At 38.7% G+C, this 21,913-nt stretch overlaps 1 protein-coding gene and 1 pseudogene across 1 annotated transcript in view; one reads left to right on the top strand and one right to left on the bottom strand.

Moving 5' to 3' along the window:
* Positions 1 to 21,913, top strand: part of ADGRL3 (adhesion G protein-coupled receptor L3) — a 1,741,359-nt gene that overhangs the window by 1,101,540 nt on the left and 617,906 nt on the right. The gene's annotated exons all lie outside the window — the stretch shown is intronic.
* On the bottom strand, positions 3,339 to 3,459 carry LOC128651135 (uncharacterized; annotated as a pseudogene).

The raw sequence follows: 21,913 nt of genomic DNA, 5'->3' as shown, positions 1-21,913 counted from the left end.
CTAATGCTTCTGTAACAATACCTATGTACCCCTAATCTGCTGCCCCTAACATCGCCGACCCCTATATTATATTTATTAACCCCTAATCTGCCGCCCCCAACGTCGCCAATACCTACACTTATTAACCCCTAATCTGCCGACCGGACCTCGCCGCCACTATAATAAATGTATTAACCCCTAAACCGCCGCACTCCCGCCTCGCAAACACTATAATAAATAGTATTAACCCCTAATCTGCCCACCTTAACATCGCCGACACCTAACTTCAAGTATTAACCCCTAATCTGCCGACCGGACCTCGCCGCTACTCTAATAAATGTATTAACCCCTAAAGCTAAGTCTAACCCTAACACCCCCCTAAGTTAAATATAATTTTAATCTAACAAAATAAATTAAATATTATTAACTAAAGTCTTCCTATTTAAAACTAAATACTTACCTGTAAATAAACCCTAATATAGCTACAATATAACAAATAATATATTGTAGCTATTTTAGGATTTATATTTATTTTACAGGCAAATTTGTATTTATTTTAACTAGGTACAATAGCTATTAAATAGTTATTTACTATTTAATAGCTACCTAGTTGAAATAATTACAAAATTACCTGTAAAATAAATCCTAACCTAAGTTACAATTAAACCTAACACTACACTATCAATAAATAAATTAAATCAATTAACTACAAGTACCTACAATTAAATAAACTAAACTAAATTACAATAAAACAAACACTAAATTACAAAAAATAAAAAAAGATTACAAGAATTTTAAGCTAATTACACCTACTCTAAGCCCCCTAATAAAATAACAAAGCACCCCAAAATAAAAAAAAATTCCCTATCCTAATCTAAATTAAAATAGTTAACAGCTCTATTACCTTACCAGCCCTTAAAAGGGCTTTTTGCGGGGCATGCCCCATAGAAATCAGCTCTTTTGCCTGTTAAATAAAAAACCACAATACCACCCCCAACATTACAACCCACCACCCACATACCCCTACTTTAACCCAAACCCCCCTTAAATAAATACTCTCTCTGTGCAAAGAAAATCACAAAGACAAGGGCACCTCCTCGTGTGATACAGTTTGGACCAATGTAAAAAAAGGTGAATACAGATTTAATACTCACAAGTAAAGCAGCACTCTGTTGTGCTTATAGAGGCAGACTGGGAGTTCACAGTGTCCCAGTTCACTGACCAAGGCAGTGCAACAAATCACTCCAGGGTAGATTTCAATCAAGCTCAGGCTCTCAGCGAAGAGTTAAAATACCATAGTTTAATGGTGCAGTAAAATATAATATAAAATGTCACAAATGTGACCGTAACAATGGATAAACAAGCAACTAGTTTCTCAGATCTCTGTCTGTTTCCTCAGGCTTCTATCCAAAGACTGAGAGCTCTGGCTTATAAATGCTAAATGACCACTCTAAGAGTGAAACATAACCACACCTATTCAGGTGTGGAAGTGAACCTGCCTCATCAGGTGTGTGAGTGCACACCTGTTTCAATCAGACCATAGTTAGAATACAATGATTAAAACCATTTCCAAATAATTCACATTATACTAAAAAACAAATAAGTACTCTACAAATTGGTTAATAAAGGGTGTAAAAAACAACAACCATAGCCAAACATTATCTTATGGTGGATATCATGTCAGCATCATATGTTATAGGATATTATTATGGTATTCTAAAATAGTAACATTAAAAAATTTATATACACACATACATATATAAAAGGTACATGATATTCTAATTCTTGGTGTTCATACCAAATGTCTTAGTATGTTGTCAGTTAGTCTAAATAAGTTGCAAGGAAAACAGAAACAGAGGCGCCACATGTGTAGATCAATCAAAACTGACAAAATCCAAGCAAGATGAGATACAGGATACTCACAAACGTGAAGGCACTATCTTGTGCCTGTAGGGGCAGGCTGGTATTTAACAGCAAACCAGCTGGCTATACCAGGGGATCCACGTCAGGATATCCTATAGTTGTGGTGGATCTCACAATAGCAACCCTTATCTAGGTTACTTCCAGCAGAAAGGAAAATATGTCCAGAGGGGAGGAAGGCTGGGCAGCCTTATGGTTACTGGCAAGGGAAATGCCACACGAACACCAGATTTGTTAAAAAAGTTTCAAGTATTTTATTTTTCAAAAGATAAAAATACCATCAGTGCAACAAATTACAGCTGGGTGTGTTATAAGGCAAGTCTCCTTGTATATGCAGAGATAATAGCGACGCGTTTCTCAGGGAAGACCCTGTTTCATCAGGCCTGATGAAACAGGGTCTTCCCTGAGAAACGCGTCGCTATTATCTCTGCATATACAAGGAGACTTGCCTTATAACACACCCAGCTGTAATTTGTTGCACTGATGGTATTTTTATCTTTTGAAAAATAAAATACTTGAAACTTTTTTAACAAATCTGGTGTTCGTGTGGCATTTCCCTTGCCAGTAACCATAAGGCTGCCCAGCCTTCCTCCCCTCTGGACATATTTTCCTTTCTGCTGGAAGTAACCTAGATAAGGGTTGCTGTTGTGAGATCCACCACAACTATAGGATATCCTGACGGGGATCCCCTGGTACAGCCAGCTGGTTTGCTGTTAAATACCAGCCTGCCCCTACAGGCACAAGAGAGTGCCTTCACGTGTGTGAGTATCCTGTATCTCATCTTGCTTGGATTTTGTCAGTTTTGATTGATCTACACATGTGGCGCCTCTGTTTCTGTTTTCCTTGCAGTTAACCATTCTTTGAAGATACACCATCGTTTGGGTGAAGACCGAGAGCTGCCTTATCTATCTATTTCTGGACTTATTTGGACTTCATTTGAACTTTTCCATTTGACCACTTGATACGTCTGTATATACATATTTTAACAATTTTTTTTTATATATTTTTTATTATTATTATTTTTTAATTGTTCATTATTATTGCTTTTAATAATTTTTAGATTTATAATTTTATTTACATATATGGTATAACCAGGGGCACATTGATTGTATTACCATTCCAGTGATATACTCTGCCCATCATCATTATTCTACCCCTAGTTATTAGCGCCTCCTATAGGGGATTTGTGGTATTACATCAGTATCACAAATATCCCTGATAATATATTTTGCAGTCTAAATAAGTTAAAGTTTTATTAAAGCACCTATTGATGTTAACAGCCTTTGGTCAAATATGTATAAGCAAGATTTTCTATAGGAGAGAGCCATTTATATTATGCAGGCCTTATTGAAAATATATATATATATATATATATATATATATCTCCATATCTACATATATATATCCATACACATATACACACATATACATACATATTTTAAGTTTAATGAGCCTGGTGTTCCCAGGCAGTCTCCCATCCAGGTACTGACCAGGCCTGGCCCTGCTTAGCTTCCAAGATCAGACGAGATCAGGTACATTCAGGGAAGTGTGGTAATATCTTAATCTAAGCGATATGAAATGTATGTATTAAGCAATAGATAAGTGTACTTAGTGAATATCTATTAACCTACTCTAATGTGTAAAAATGGGGTTGTAATACATTATGTTCAATATACAAAAATAAGATGGTATAGAAATACAGTAGTAACAATATTGTTTAATGTGTTGGAGATAATGTTGAGGTGTATATTATGAGTGCAGACTTAACTAAAATTATACAATAAAAATAAAAATGTTCAGTGAACAGTGTATATGTTTTCTAATGTGCAGCATATATATTCAGAAATCCATAATAGTATGGGTGTATTACATGTATTAAACCGGTATATCCTATGTTGGTATAACAAACCCATATCTTGAAGTGGTATATATAGATATACATACACATACATGAACACACATATACATATATACATACACACATACATATATACACATACATACACATATACACTTATACACACATATATATATATATATATATATATATGCACACATACATACACGTATATATATATATATATATATATATATATATACATACACACATATACAGACACACATACACATTGCATGTGCCCTAAATGATTGTGTTATATACCAATCATGACTATAATGTGATCAACCTTATGTGATGTATGATACATATATGTGTGCTGTGATATATATAAGTGAAGAAGAATAAATGTATGACTATAAAGTCAATATGTGTAGTATATAATATAAATTTGTACTGTGATATACAAAGAGGAGAAAAATAGCTATAAAGTCAATATATACACCTCTGATAATACCTGTATAATAAATAGCTATAGTGTTGCATGGAAGAAAATGATGACCTGATAATCCACAGCAAGATGTACAAAAATATTATATTCAAAAAGCAGACATATCTATGTTCTCATTCAATCCTGTGGTAAAGAGAGTACCAAATTTATAGATCCAGTAGGTTTCCCTTTGACATAACTTTTTGAACCTATTAGTTCCTTGCTTGTATTGTATTCAATGATGTTGAACATGATGTCTTGATACACTATGTTTGAGTAAACCTTTCTCTATGTTTCTAAAGTGTTCTCCCCATCTGCTTCTGACTTTCCTTATGGTTCTATCTAGGTATTGCATCCCACATTTACAGGTTAATAGGTATATGACATAATTAGAGCTACAATCTAATCTATCCTTAAGTTCATATGTACATCCTGTGATAGAAGAAGTGACACTAGTTGCCCCATGCGTGACATATTTACACATGTTGCATCTTTTAATTCTACATTTAAAATCTCCTTTTTGTTGGTGTCTATTGTTGGACAGACCTCCTATTCCTGATGTTCTTTTGGACATTATGATTTTGCTGGGGGCTATTTTCTGTTTAATGGTTGGGGCTCTCCGAAATGTAATGTTAGGGGAATCATCCAAAATCCCTTTTAAAATCGGATCTTTTTTAAGAAGGTACCAGTGTTTCTTAATTATTTTTGTAATGGCTTTATAGTTGGAATTATAGTTAGTAATAAATGTAGTCTGCTTTTTGTTACTATTACATCTATTTAACCCATTATTAGGTAGCGGATTAAGAATTTAATTTCTATTTAGTTCTCTTGCCCTTCGGTAGCCTTCTTCTAAGAGCATTGGAGGGTACCCTTTTTCAAGAAATCTATTTTTTAAGATAAGAACTAAATAGAAATGAAATTCTTAATCCGCTACCTAATAATGGGTTAAATAGATGTAATAGTAACAAAAAGCAGACTACATTTATTACTAAATGTAATTCTGTCCAACAATAGACACCAACAAAAAGGAGCTTTTAAATGTAGAATTAAAAGATGCAACATGTGTAAATATGTCACGCATGGGGCAACTAGTGTCACTTCTTCTATCACAGGATGTACATATGAACTTAAGGATAGATTAGATTGTAGCTCTAATTATGTCATATTCCTATTAACCTGTAAATGTGGGATGCAATACCTAGGTAGAACCATAAGGAAAGTCAGATGCAGTTAGGGAGAACACTTTAGAAACATAGAGAAAGGTTCACTCAAACATAGTGTATCAAGACATCATGTTCAACATCATTGAATACAATACAAGCAAGGAACTAATAGGTTCAAAAAGTTATGTCAGAGGGAAACCTACTAGATTTATAAATTTGGTACTCTCTTTCCCACAGGATTGAATGAGAACATAGATATGTCTGCTTTTTGAATATAATATTTTTGTACATCTTGCTGTGGATTATCAGGTCATCATTTTTTTCCATGCAACACTATAGCTATTTAATATTATACAGGTATTATCAGAGGTGTATATATTGACTTTATAGCTATTTTTCTCCTCTTTGTATATCACAGTACAAATCTATATTATATACTACACATATTGACTTTATAGTCATACATTTATTTTTCTCCTCTTTGTATATCACAGTACAAATTTGTATTATATACTACACATATTGACTTTATAGTCATACATTTATTCTTCTTCACTTATATATATCACAGCACACATATATGTATCATGCATCACATAAGGTTGAGCACATTATAGTCATGATTGGTATATAGCACAATCATTTAGGGCACATGTGATGTGTATATGTGTGTGTATATGTATATATATATATATATATATATATATATATATATATATATATATATATATATGTGTGTGTGTGTATGTGTATGTATATCTATATATACCACTTCAATATATGGGTTTGTTATACCAACATAGGATATACCGGTTTAATACATGTAATACACCCATACTATTATGGATTTCTGAATATATACAGGGAGTGCAGAATTATTAGGCAAATGAGTATTTGACCACATCATCCCCTTTATGCATGTTGTCTTACTCCAAGCTGTATAGTCTCGAAAGCCTACTACCAATTAAGCATATTAGGTGATGTGCATCTCTGTAATGAGAAGGGGTGTGGTCTAATGACATCAACACCCTATATCAGGTGTGCATAATTATTAGGCAACTTCCTTTCCTTTGGCAAAATGGGTCAAAAGAAGGACTTGACAGGCTCAGAAAAGTCAAAAATAGTGAGATATCTTGCAGAGGGATGCAGCACTCTTAAAATTGCAAAGCTTCTGAAGCGTGATCATCGAACAATCAAGCGTTTCATTCAAAATAGTCAACAGGGTCGCAAGAAGCGTGTGGAAAAACCAAGGCGCAAAATAACTGCCCATGAACTGAGAAAAGTCAAGTGTGCAGCTGCCAAGATGCCACTTGCCACCAGTTTGGCCATATTTAAGAGCTGCAACATCATTGGAGTGCCCAAAAGCACAAGGTGTGCAATACTCAGAGACATGGCCAAGGTAAGAAAGGCTGAAAGACGACCACCACTGAACAAGACACACAAGCTGAAACTTCAAGACTGGGCCAAGAAATATCTCAAGATTTTTCTAAGGTTTTATGGACTGATGAACTGAGAGTGAGTCTTGATGGGCCAGATGGATGGGCCCGTGGCTGGATTGGTAAAGGGCAGAGAGCTCCAGTCCGACTCAGACGCCAGCAAGGTGGAGGTGGAGTACTGGTTTGGGCTGGTATCATCAAAGATGAGCTTGTGGGGCCTTTTCGGGTTGAGGATGGAGTCAAGCTCAACTCCCAGTCCTACTGCCAGTTTCTGGACGACACCTTCTTCAAGCAGTGGTACAGGAAGAAGTCTGCATCCTTTAAGAAAAACATGATTTTCATGCAGGACAATGCTCCATCACACGCGTCCAAGTACTCCACAGCGTGGCTGGTGAGAGAGGGTATAAAAGAAGAAAATCTAATGACATGGCCTCCTTGTTCACCTGATCTGAACCCCATTGAGAACATGTAGTCCATCATCAAATGTGAGATTTACAAGGAGGGAAAACAGTACACCTCTCTGAACAGTGTCTGGGAGGCTGTGGTTCCTGCTGCACGCAATGTTGATGGTGAACAGATCAAAACACTGACAGAATCCATGGATGGCAGGCTTTTGAGTGTCCTTGCAAAGAAAGGTGGCTATATTGGTCACTGATTTGTTTTTGTTTTGTTTTTGAATGTCAGAAATGTATATTTGTGAATGTTGAGATGTTATATTGGTTTCACTGGTAAAAATAAATAATTAAAATGGGTATATATTTGTTTTTTGTTAAGTTGCCTAATAATTATGCACAGTAATAGTCACCTGCACACACAGATATCCCCCTAAAATAGCTATAACTAAAAACAAACTAAAAACTACTTCCAAAACTATTCAGCTTTGATATTAATGAGTTTTTTTGGGTTCATTGAGAACATGGTTGTTGTTCAATAATAAAATTAAACCGCAAAAATACAACTTGCCTAATAATTCTGCACTCCCTGTATATGCTGCAAATTAGAAAACATATATACTGTTCACTGAACATTTTTATTTTTAGTGTATCATTTTAGTTAAGTCTGCACTCACAATATACACCTCAACATTATCTCCAACACATTAAACAATATTGTTACTACTGTATTTCTATACCATCCTATTTTTGTATATTGAACATAATGTATTACAACCCCGTTTTTACACATTAGAGTAGGTTAATAGATATTCACTAAGTACACTTATCTATTGCTTAATACATACATTTCATATCGCTTAGATTAAGATATTACCACACTTCCCTGAATGTACCTGATCCTGTCTGACCTTGGAAGCTAAGCAGGGCCAGGCCTGGTCAGTACCTGGATGGGAGACTGCCTGGGAACACCAGGCTCATTAGACTTAAAATATGCATGTATGTATGTGTGTGTATGGATAGATATATATATATATATATATATATATCTAGATATGGATATATATATATATATATATATATATTTTTTTTTTTTTCAATAAGGCCTGCATAATATAAAGGTCTCTCTCCTATAGAAAATCTTGCTTAAACATATTTGACCAAAGGCTGTTAACATCAATAGGTGCTTTAATAAAACTTTAACTTATTTAGACTAACTGACAATATACTAAGACATTTGGTATGAACACCAAGAATTAGAATATCATGTACCTTTTATATATGTATGTGTGTATATAAAAAAAAAATTTCTCTTGTTAAGTGTGTTCAGTCCACGGGTCATCTATTACTTATGGGATATATTCTCCTTCCCAACAGGAAGTTGCAAGAGGATCACCCAAGCAGAGCTGCTATATAGCTCCTCCCCTCACATGTTATATCCAGTCATTCTCTTGCAACCCTCAACAAAGAAGGAGGTCGCGAGAGGAGCTGGAGTTTTTACTTAACTATTCTTCAATCAAAAGTTTGTTATTTTAAATGGCACCGGAGTGTGCTGTTTTTCTATCTCAGGCAGTATTTGGAAGAAGAAACTGCCTGCGTTTTTTTTTTCTATGATCTTAGCAGGCGTAACTAAGATCCACTGGCTGTTCTCGACATTCTGAGGAGTGGGGTAACTTCAGAAACTGGGAATAGCATGCGGGTTCCTCCGCAAATGAGGTATGTGCAGTACATTATTTTCTGGGAATGGAATTGACTAAGAAAATACTGCTGTTACCGTATGATGTAAGTACAGCCTTAAATGCAGCAGTGGCAACTGGTATCAGGCTGATAAATGTATGCGCAGTCAAGTTATTTTCTAGGGACTAGAATTTGACTGAGAAAATACTGTTAAAACTGAAATAATACTTAAGCCTTATCTGCAGTGGTAGCGACTGGTAGCAGGCTTAGTGATAACTTTGCATGACATTGGAAAATGTTATTTTTTTAATAAAATGTTTACTGGCATGTTATTCGTTTTTGTGAGGTACTTTGGTGATAAATCTCTTTGGGCATGATTTTTTTCCACATGGCTGACATATATTTTCTGCATGGAAACCGTTATATCAGGGCTCCCACTGTTGTGATAGGAGTGGGAGGGACCTTGTTTTAGCGCCTTGTTGCGCAGTTATAATTCTAGCACAGTCTTCCTGCTTCTTCCTCCTTGATCCAGGACGTCTCTAGAGAGCTCAGGGGTCTGCAAAATTCATTTTTGAGGGAGGTAATCAGTCACAGCAGATCTGTGACAGTGTGCTTGACTGTGATTAAAAGCGTTAAATCTTAATTGATATCCGTTTTATCCGTTTTGGGTATTGAGGGGTTTATCATCCTTTTGCTAATGGGTGCAATCCTCTGCTAATATTACACTTCTTGTTAAGAATTGTTTAATTGTATCTGTATTTTTGAAGCGCTGCAGCGTTTTTTATATTGCTTGTAAACTTATTGAAAGTGATTTCCAAGCTTGCTAGTTTCATTGCTACGTCTGTTTAAACATGTCTGATTCAGAGGAAACTGTTTGTTCATCATGTTCAAAAGCCAATGTGGAGCCCAATAGAACAATGTGTACCAATTGTATTGATATTGCTTTGAATAAAAGTCAATCTGTACCGATAGAGAAACTATCACCAGACAACGAGGGGGAAGTTATGCCGCCTAACTCTCCTCACGTGTCAGTACCTGCGTCTCCCGCTCGGGAGATGCGTAGGATTGAGACGCCAAGTACATCTAGGCCCTTACAAATCACTTTACATGATATGGCTAATGTTATGAAAGAAGTATTATATAATATGCCCGAATTAAGGGGCAAGCGTGATAGCTCTGGGTTAAGGACAGAGCGCGCTGATGACACGAGAGCCATGTCTGATACTGCGTCACAATTTGCAGAACATGAGGACGGTGAGCTTCATTCTGTCGGTGACGGTTCTGATCCGGGGAGACCGGATTCAGAAATTTCAAATTTTAAATTTAAGCTTGAGAGCCTCCGTGTGTTACTAGGGGAGGTATTAGCGGCTCTGAATGATTGCGACACGGTGGCAATCCTAGAGAAATTGTGTAGGTTGGATAGATACTATGCGGTACCGGTGTGTACTGACGTCTTTCCTATACCAAAAAGACTTACAGAAATTATTAGTAAGGAGTGGGATAGAACCGGTGTGCCTTTTTCCCCTCCCCCGATATTCAGAAAAATGTTTCCTATAGACGCCATCACACGAGACTTATGGCAGACGGTCCCTAAGGTGGAGGGAGCAGTTTCTACTTTAGCCAAGCGTACCACTATCCCGGTGGAGGATAGCTGTGCTTTCTCAGATCCAATGGATAAAAAATTAGAGGGTTATCTTAAGAAAATGTTTGTTCAACAGGGTTTTATTTTGCAGCCTCTTGCATGCATTGCGCCTGTCACGGCTGCAGCGGCATTCTGGTTTGAGTCTCTGGAAGAGGCGATTCGCACAGAGCCATTGGATGAGGCTTTGAGCAAAGTTAGAACCCTTAAGCAAGCTAATGCGTTTGTTTCAGATGCCGTAGTACATCTAACCAAACTTACGGCTAAAAATTCCGGATTCGCCATACAGGCGCTCAGAGCGCTCTGGCTTAAATCCTGGTCAGCGGATGTAACTTCCAAGTCTAAGCTACTTAACATTCCTTTCAAAGGGCAGACCTTATTCGGGCCCGGCTTGAAGGAAATTATTGCTGACATTACGGGAGGTAAGGGCCACACCCTTCCTCAGGACAGGGCCAAACCAAAGGCCAAACAGTCTAATTTTCGTGCCTTTCGTAACTTCAAGGCAGGAGCAGCATCAACTTCCTCCGCTCCAAAACAGGAAGGAACTACTGCTCGTTACAGACAGGGTTGGAAAGGCAACCAGTCATGGAACAATGGCAAGCAGGCCAGAAAGCCTACTTCCGCCCCTAAGACAGCATGAAGACAGGGCCCCCTATCCGGAGACGGATTTAGTGGGGGGCAGACTTTCTCTCTTCGCCCAGGCTTGGCAAGAGATGTGCAGGATCCCTGGACGTTGAACATTATATCTCAGGGATACCTTCTGGATTTCAAAACCTCTCCTCCACAAGGGAGGTTCCATCTTTCGAGGTTATCAACAAACCTAGTAAAGAGAGAGGCATTTCTACAATGTGTACAAGACCTCTTAATCATGGGAGTGATCCACTCAGTTCCGCGATCGGAACAGGGACAAGGATTTTACTCAAATCTATTTGTGGTTCCCAAAAAAGAGGGAACCTTCAGACCAATCTTGGACTTAAAGATCTTAAACAAATTCTTAAGGGTACCATCGTTCAAGATGGAAACCATTCGAACCATCCTACCCATGATCAATATATGACCACAGTGGACTTAAAGGATGCTTACCTTCACATACCGATTCACAAAGATCATTATCGGTACCTAAGGTTTGCCTTTCTAGACAGGCATTACCAGTTTGTGGCTCTTCCCTTCGGGTTAGCCACGGCCCCGAGAATTTTTACGAAGGTTCTGGGCTCACTTCTGGCTGTACTAAGACCACGAGGCATAGCGGTGGCTCCGTACCTAGACGACATTCTGATACAAGCGTCAAGTTTTCAGAATGCAAAGTCTCATACAGAGATAGTTCTTGCATTTCTGAGGTTGCATGGGTGGAAAGTGAACGTGGAAAAGAGTTCTCTGTTACCACTCACAAGGGTTCCTTTTCTAGGGACTCTTATAGATTCTGTAGAGATGAAGATTTTCCTGACGGAGTCCAGGTTATCAAAGATTCTCAATGCTTGCCGTGTCCTTCATTCCATTCCAAGCCCATCAGTAGCTCAGTGCATGGAGGTAATCGGCTTAATGGTCGCGGCAATGGACATAGTGCCATTTGCGCGCCTGCATCTCAGACCGCTGCAACTATGCATGCTCAGTCAATGGAACGGGGATTACTCAGATCTGTCCCCTTTGCTAAATCTGGACCAGGAGACCAGAGATTCTCTTCTCTGGTGGTTGTCACCGGTTCATCTGTCCAAAGGAATGACCTTTCGCAGACCAGATTGGACGATTGTAACAACGGATGCCAGCCTTCTAGGCTGGGGAGCAGTCTGGAATTCCCTGAAGGCTCAGGGTTCATGGACTCAGGAGGAGAAACTCCTTCCAATAAACATTCTAGAATTAAGAGCAATATTCAATGCTCTTCTAGCTTGGCCTCAGTTAGCAAGACTGAGGTTCATCAGATTTCAGTCGGACAATATCACGACTGTGGCTAACATCAATCATCAAGGGGGAACCAGGAGTTCCCTAGCGATGTTGGAAGTCTCGAAGATAATTCGCTGGGCAGAGTCTCACTCTTGCCACCTGTCAGCGATTTACATCCCAGGCGTAGAGAACTGGGAGGTGGATTTCCTAAGTCGCCAGACTTTTCATCCGGGAGAGTGGGAACTTCACCCGGAGGTATTTGCTCAACTGATTCGTCGTTGGGGCAAACCGGATCTGGATCTCATGGCATCTCGCCAGAACGCGAAGCTTCCTTGTTACGGATCCAGGTCCAGGGACCCGGGAGCGGTGCTGGTAGATGCATTAGCAGCCCCTTGGGTTTTCAACATAGCTTATGTGTTTCCACCATTTCCGTTGCTACCTCAACTGATTGCCAGGATCAAACAGGAGAGGTCATCGGTAATTCTGATAGCGCCTGCGTGGCCACGCAGGACCTGGTATGCGGACCTAGTGGACATGTCGTCCTGTCCACCATGGTCTCTTCCTCTGAGGCAGGACCTTCTAATTCAGGGTCCTTTCAACCATCCAAACCTAATTTCTCTGAGGCTGACTGCCTAGAAATTGAACGCTTGATTCTATCTAAGCGGGGGTTTTCGGATTCGGTTATTGATACATTAATACAGGCTCGGAAACCTGTGACCAGAAAAATTTACCATAAGATATGGCGTAAATATTTATATTGGTGCAAATCCAAGAGTTACTCATGGAGTAAGGTTAGGATTCCTAGGATATTGGCTTTTCTACAAGAGGGTTTAGAAAAAGGTTTGTCCGCTAGTTCGATAAAGGGACAGATTTCAGCTCTGTCTATTCTTTTACACAAACGTCTGGCAGAGAATCCAGACGTCCAGGCCTTTTGTCAGGCTTTGGCTAGAATTAAGCCTGTGTTTAAAGCTGTTGCTCCTCCGTGGAGCTTAAACTTGGTTCTTAAAGTTCTTCAGGGTGTTCCATTTGAACCCCTTCATTCCATTGATATTAAGCTTTTATCTTGGAAAGTTTTGTTTTTGATGGCTATTTCCTCGGCTCGAAGAGTTATCTGCCTTACATTGTGATTCTCCTTATCTGATCTTTCATTCAGACAAGGTAGTACTGCGTACTAAACCTGGGTTTTTACCTAAGGTTGTTTCTAACAGGAATATCAATCAAGAGATTGTTGTTCCATCATTATGTCCTAATCCTTCTTCAAAGAAGGAACGTCTTTTGCATAATCTGGACGTGGTCCGTGCTCTGAAGTTCTACTTACAGGCAACTAAAGATTTTAGACAAACTTCTTCTCTGTTTGTCGTTTACTCTGGACAGAGGAGAGGTCAAAAGGCTTCGGCTACCTCTCTCTCTTTTTGGCTTCGTAGCATAATACGTTTAGCCTATGAGACTGCTGGACAGCAGCCTCCTGAAAGAATTACAGCTCATTCCACTAGAGCTGTGGCTTCCACCTGGGCCTTTAAGAATGAGGCCTCTGTTGAACAGATTTGCAAGGCTGCAACTTGGTCTTCACTTCATATTTTTTCCAAATTTTACAAATTTGACACTTTCGCTTCTTCGGAGGCTGGTTTTGGGAGAAAGGTTCTACAGGCAGTGGTTCCTTCTGTTTAATGTTCCTGCCTTGTCCCTCCCTTCATCCGTGTACTTAGCTTTGGTATGGGTATCCCATAAGTAATGGATGACCCGTGGACTGAACACACTTAACAAGAGAAAACATAATTTATGCTTACCTGATAAATTTATTTCTCTTGTAGTGTGTTCAGTCCACGGCCCGCCCTGTCTTTTTAAGGCAGGTTCTAAATTTTAAAATTATAACTCCAGTCACCACTGCACCTTATAGTTTCTCCTTTCTCGTCTTGTTTCGGTCGAATGACTGGATATGACATGTGAGGGGAGGAGCTATATAGCAGCTCTGCTTGGGTGATCCTCTTGCAACTTCCTGTTGGGAAGGAGAATATATTCCATAAGTAATGGATGACCCGTGGACTGAACACACTACAAGAGAAATAAATTTATCAGGTAAGCATACATTATGTTTTTTTTTTTATTAAAAAAAAAAAGGGTGGGGAACAATGTTTTAATGTTACTATTTTAGAATACCATAATAATATCCTATAACATATGATGCTGACATGATATCCACCATAAGATAATGTTTGGCTATGGTTGTTGTTTTTTACATCCTTTATTAACCAATTTGTACAGTACTTGTTTGTTTTTTAGTATAATGTGAATTATTTGGAAATGGTTTTAATCATTGTATTCTAACTATGGTCTGATTGAAACAGGTGTGCACTCACACACCTGATGAGGCAGGTTCACTTCCACACCTGAATAGGTGTGGTTATGTTTCACTCTTAGAGTGGTCATTTAGCATTTATAAGCTCTCAGTCTTTGGATAGAAGCCTGAGGAAACAGACAGAGATCTGAGAAACTAGTTGCTTGTTTATCCATTGTTACGGTCACATTTGTTACATTTTCTATTGTATTTTACTGCACCATTAAACTATGGTATTTTAACTCTTCGCTGAGAGCCTGAGCTTGATTGAAATCTACCCTGGAGTGATTTGTTGCACTGCCTTGGTCAGTGAACTGGGACACTGTGAACTCCCAGTCTGCCTCTATAAGCACAACAGAGTGCTGCTTTACTTGTGAGTATTAAATCTGTATTCACCTTTTTTTACATTGGTCCAAACTGTATCACACGAGGAGGCGCCCTTGTCTTTGTGATTTTCTTTGCACAGAGAGAGTATTTACCCAGACTGGTTTTGTGACAAGGAGCTGACTTCTGGATCTAAGGGAGAATCTTCTATATGTGCTACCGAGGAGGACTAATAAACCTCTGAAGTGCCCTCCTAATCTTGGGACTGTCTGAGCATCAATATCATATACAGATAAGAACTTATTAGAGACTTAATACTATTTATTTATTATATATTGTTTTAAGCTGCATTTTCTGTTTATATTGATATCATCACATCACATTTGATGAGAGTCCATGTCTCATTTTTTCGGTAATTGACATTATTATTTTGTCTTTATACATTATCTGATCATTTTATATTATTTTTATAGTGTTTATTGTTTTTACTATACTTCAGTATTATCCTACAGATTGTTGTAATACATCTATATTTATATTAGGCCTTGGTTGGCCTTCTTTTAAAAATTATATTTTTAAAAATTTTATATTTCTTCTAGCGCCCCCTAGAGTTATGCTTGCATAGTGTAACAGGTATTTCTATCTCCCCCTTAAATAAACCTAACACTACCCCCCTGAAGATCTCCCTACCTTGAGTCATCTTCACTCAGCCGAGCACCGATGGACCAAAAGAAGACATCCGGAGCGGCAGAAGTCTTCATCCCATCCGGGCAGAAGAGGACATCCGGACCGGCAGACATCTTCATCCAAGCGGAATCTTCTATCTTCATCCATCCGACGAGGAGCGGGTCCATCTTCAAGACCTCCGGCGTGGAACATCCTCTTCCTACCGACGAATGAAGGTTCATTTAAGTGACGTCATCCAAGATGGCGTCCCTCGAATTCCGATTGGCTGATAGGATTCTATCAGCCAATCGGAATTAAGGTAGGAAAAATCTGATTGGCTGATTGAATCAGCCAATCAGATTCAAGTTCAATTGGATTGGCTGATCCAATAAGCCAATCAGATTGAGCTTGCATTCTATTGGCTGATCGGAACAGCCAATAGAATGCAAGCTCAATCTGATTGAACTTGATTGAAGTTTATAGGTGTTAGTGTACTTTAGAGCACAGTAGTTAAGAGCTTTATAAACTGGCGTTAGCCCAGAAAGCTCTAAACTACTGACTTTTTTTTCTGCGGCTGGAGTCTTGTCGGTAGAGGCTCTACCACTCACTTCAGCCAAGACTCTAAATACCGGCGTTACGAAGATCCCATTGAAAATATAGGATACGCAATTGGCGTAAAGGGATCTGCGGTATGGAAAAGTTGCGGCTTGGAAGTAAGCGTTAGACCCCTTCCTGACTGACTCTAAATACCAGCGGGTGGTAAAAAGCAGCGTTAGGATCCCTTAACGCTGCTTTTGACGGCTAATGCAGAACTCTAAATCTAGGCATTATTTTTTGTACAATGTTTTTGTTACAACAGGAAATTAAACATTTTTACAGTAACAACATGAAACATTTTTATTTTTCAAAATTAAAACATTTTTATTTTTCAAAATTAAACATTTTTATTTTTCAAAATTAAACATTTTTATTTTTCAAAATTAAACATTTTTATTTTTCAAAATTAAACATTTTTATTTTTCAAAATTAAACATTTTTATTTTTCAAAATTAAACATTTTTATTTTTCAAAATTAAACATTTTTATTTTTCAAAATTAAACATTTTTATTTTTCAAAATTAAACATTTTTATTTTTCAAAATTAAACATTTTTATTTTTCAAAATTAAACATTTTTATTTTTCAAAATTAAACATTTTTATTTTTCAGATGTGGATTTTTCATGTTATCTACCATGTTTTTTTACAACAAGAAATTAAACATTTTTATTTTTCAGATGTGGATTTTTCATGTTATCTACCATGTTTTTTTACAACAAGAAATTAAACATTTTTGTGTTATTGTGTTCTTGGACAGATTGTCAGATTATTATCTGTCACACACGCATTCTGTCCGATAAACTTTAAAAGTATGCAGGGCCGGATTTCCCATTAGGCACTGTAGGCATGTGCCTACAGGCGCATTGCAGTGAGAGACAGTGTATATATTTTTTTCTTTTTCTGAGGGAATAAATTTTAGTAAGAATTGTGCTGCCAGCTGCTTACAGAGTTGAGTGTTTCATTGGGGATATATTACAGCAGTCCAGGGAGCCATGAAGGAGAGAGGGGCAAAGATTAAAACTAAACCCCTCTCATTTTCATCAGGCATGTTTACTGTTAAAGTTTCACTTTTATTTTATGTACTTCTGTTGCCTCCCTCACATAGCCAAGCTCCATGCTGATGTGGAGCAGACACTTTTTGTTAAAGGAATGAAGGCTTCAGGACAGGTTAGGACTTTACAAGGCTTCTAAATGCTGCCTAGAATGACAACATAACAAGCAGAGCACACTTTAACCCCTTGGCTACCAGAGAGGATTGCAGTGTATTCACTTGTTATGTGCTGTATTCCTTTTTTATAGCCAAGGGGTTAAATTCTGCTTCAGGATGTATGTTTTTGTTCTATAAAGGCCTTGGAAGTGAGGAGGTTATGTGGGACTAGCTGCTCTGCTCTTTATTACAAGCTGCCGATTTGTGATTAACAGCCTTTAGGGCACTTTGACAATGATGTTTGTAGACTGTAAGGCTGTTTCTATAAAAAGGTTAACTAGCAAAATAAATATGTGTATGTGTGTAAACCACTCACATGGCATTTTTGTATATATATATATATATATATATATATATATATATATATATATATATATATATATGTGGCCCTCAGTTTACACTGGTTCAATTTGCACCATTTCAGAATAGCAACCTTTTTTTTCCAGTCATGTGACTGCTATTGAAAAGCAGTGCACTAATTAAAATAGCCAGTAGGTGGAGCTTTTTCGCTTGTGTTGCAGCAAAGTTATGCAAGCTTAGCAGACTTAAATTAATCTGTATACACAGAACAGACCTTAGCTATCAAGCAACAAGATCTAGCAGCCACTTCCCTAATATCGTCCTGTCCAGCTGCTTGAGGTGAGGGTGCCTAACTGCCTATTAATCACTCCAGATTGAAATGCATAGAATAGATGCAGACCCAATATTATCTAACATGCTAACAATGCAATAAACTGTTTGCAGAAAAATGTAAGTAAAAAAATATTTGTGTTCATTAAACTTAGTTTGATGATACAGTCTGTTGTGTGATTATTTAATTAGGTTTATAATGCTGTTTAGCATTTAAAGTCTTAATTTCAAAGCTTTAAAAATAATGTATTAGGTGTTTCTTATGTCAATTTTGAGAGGGGCCTGAAACCTAACTCCCTCACTTCCCATTGACTTACATTATAAACTTGGCTTCAATTTACAACTATTCCTTCTGGAACCTAACCCCGGTGTAAACTGAGGGCTACCTGTATGTGTGTGTGTGTGTGTGTGTGTATATATATATATATATATATATATATATATATATATATATATATATATATATATAATCACATTAAAAATTGTTCATTTATTATTTAATCAAGTGAGTGTGGTATGTTTGTGTTTTGTGGTAAATTGAATTTTACCCCTGCATTTTCTGGATTCTTTACTATAGATCTATATACAAATACCACTTTCTGGGTCCTAAAAGTAGAGCTCCTAAATATTCTTACTGCTTTCTAATGTTAAACACATTTGTTGACCCCTGCATTACATATAATCTACAACATAATTTTATATTTATATTTCAGAACAAAATAAAGTTAACATTTGTGTGTATTTGTACCAAAAATATCAGAGTTCACAAGATTTTTTTTCATGTAGTAGAAAAAAGACCTACATTTTATATTTTCTTCCACTGGCTGAAAAGGTTGTTGATGAGCTTGCATGCTGCTAGTTTTAATATTGCTATTGTTTATCCAAAAAAAGTGTTTAACTCCAACAAAATGTTAAGCACATAGTCAAAGTCATCTCCAGAAAAGCAATACACATATAATGGCTTGTCAGTAAACATGTCCTATGAGCCCACCTGGGTCTGCACAGATGTGTATTGCTGTCTCAGAACTGACATTGACTGTGTGTTTAACTATTTTGCAAGAGACTAACACACTTCTGTGCAATCACTAGTGCAATAATAAAATGCCCTAGCAAACTGTCACATTTTATGTTCCTTTAAATAGGGTTTTCTTTAGAATATTTTGCATTACAAGTTTAACATGATTTGTTTTTGTTATACATAATAGAAATTGTATGGCCATTTGAGTTAAGTGAATATTGATTTTGGTGTAGCTTCCATTACAACAAATATTGCAATTGGTGTATAAAAGGGAAAATGTAATTACCTTAAGCTTTAATGTTGTACATCTAATATTTATTTTTAGTTGTCCTAAATAATAATAAAAATATTGTCCTCAGTTTTTTCACTTTTTTTGGGGAGTGGGGGGACTTCAGGTTTTGGTGCCTGCAGGCACCTGAGATGTAAATCAGGCCCTGAAAACATGTCGTGGGGGGCTGGGACCCATGGTTAGGTCTCCAGAGGTGGTTGCGGTGCCTGCGGCTCTGATTAGAACAGAATTTTCTAGAGCGCATCTGCCCTTGGCCGTTAATCTTATTGGTCCGTGTCTCTGTGAGGTCACTGGATGCACAGCCAAACAGATAAGATCATGCATTAATGGCTGAGGGGTGATATGCTCCAGAGAGTTCTGTTCTAATCAGAACCTTGGGCGCTGCACCATGGGTCCCACCCCCCCACCCCACAACAAAGGTTCTCAGACAGACCGAACTGTTATTCAATGGACATTTGTCTGTCAGATTATTATCTGTTACACACTCATTTTGTCTGATTTGTTGTGCATCCAGTGACCTCACAGAGACACGGACCAATCAGAGCCTCGGGCGCTACAACCAACTCTGGGAACCTAACCATGGGTCCCACCCCCCACAACATGCTTTTATAGTTTCTCGGACAGAATACATGTGCGACAGATAATAATCTGACAGACAAATATCATAGGGAAAGGTCATAGGACCTTTCCCTGTTAAAAAGGTAGTTAATGAAAATGCTGTTATGCTCGAATTTCCCACTCACTACAAAATTCATCCAACATTTCATGTTGCCCTTATCAAACCGTACAAAGCTCTTCATAATATGCATACTTCTCCATTAACTTCTCCTCCGATAACTCCTGATACAAAATTTGAGGTTGAAAAAATTGTTGATTCCAGAAAGGTATCTGGATGAGACTGAGACCTGGCTGAACCCTGCATCAGAGCCGGACATCGCCACTGCAATACCCGACGGCTACAAGATAAGCCACAAAGACCCGCAGCAACCGACCTGGAGGAGGCATCGCCATCATCCACAAACACACCATCCTAGTCACAACCTGTTCCGATGACCACTCACCAGTCCTGGAACACCTACACTTCAAGATCCAGGTCAACCCCAACACCACCCTCCATGGCAGCCTCATCTACAGAGCTCCCGGACCTCATCCCGCATTCTGTGACTCCATCACCGACCACATTGCACCCCAATGATCACAACACCTCCACCCTCCTGGAAAACCTCGAAACCATCATATTGAAGCAACTTGTAAACTACCCAGTACACGCAGCTAGTCACACCCTCAACACAATCTTCTACACAGACAACCACATCTCAGTCAATCACATCACCGAACTCCTCTGGACTGACCACCACTGCATACACTTCCTTCAATAAACCCACCACCCACCTCCGGCAGTACCACCCGCCCTGCAGAAACTGGAACAACATCATCCAAGACCAACTGCATTGCACCCTAAACAAATCCTCCCCACCTACCTCCACAGATGCCAACTCCTCCACCCGCAACCTCCACCGCTGGATCACAGACTGCTCCAACACCCTCGCCCCCCTCAAGAAACTGTCCAGCCGCCAAACCATCAACAAGGCCAGCTGGTTCACCCCGGCCCTCCAGGACTTTAAACAGATGATTGGAAAGAACCTGGAGATCCAGCAAGACCCTTCTGGAAAAATTTGCCTTTAAGGAAGCAATCGCCACCCACCACCACCTCATAAAAATTGCCAAAAAAACAGCCATCCAAGACAGAATCAACTGTAACACACACAACAGCAAGGAGTTGTTCTCAGTTATCAAGGAATTCTCTAAAACCAACAGCAACATCACTGACATCCCACCCTCCCAGAACTTCTGCGTTACCCTTGCTGCACACTTCCACCGCAAGATCCTTAACATCTATGACAGTTTCACTCCTCATAACTCTATCTCCACCACCCATCCCCTACCCCCACCAACACCCCACCCAAATTCACCCTCCCACATGGACTATTTGGAGCCCTCTCACTACAGAGGACACCCTCAGAATCATGAAATCTATCCACTCTGGTGCACCCTCTGACCCATGCCCCCCTCACATATTCAACAAAGCAAGCGACACCATCGTCCCAGAACTCCGCTGCACCATCAACTGGACAATCAAAACCAGCACCTTCTCAGATGTCTGGAAGCACACTGAACTAAAACCCCTGCTGAAGAAACCCTCGGCAGATAACACCGACCTGAATAACTACTGCCCCATATCTCTACTCCCCATCCCAGCCGAATTCATAGAGAAGTCCATCAACTTGCAACTTATTGACCACCTTGAGGCCAACCACACCCTGGACCACTCCCAATCCAGTTTAAGAAGCAACCACAGCACATAGACCACCCTCCTTACCGCCACAGATGACATCCGCACCATGCTTGACCAAGGAGTAACTACTGCCCTCATC

This window comes from Bombina bombina, chromosome 2 (assembly GCF_027579735.1).
Source record: "Bombina bombina isolate aBomBom1 chromosome 2, aBomBom1.pri, whole genome shotgun sequence".
NCBI classification, from domain to species: domain Eukaryota; kingdom Metazoa; phylum Chordata; class Amphibia; order Anura; family Bombinatoridae; genus Bombina; species Bombina bombina.
This window is presented reverse-complemented; position numbering and strand designations above follow the sequence as displayed.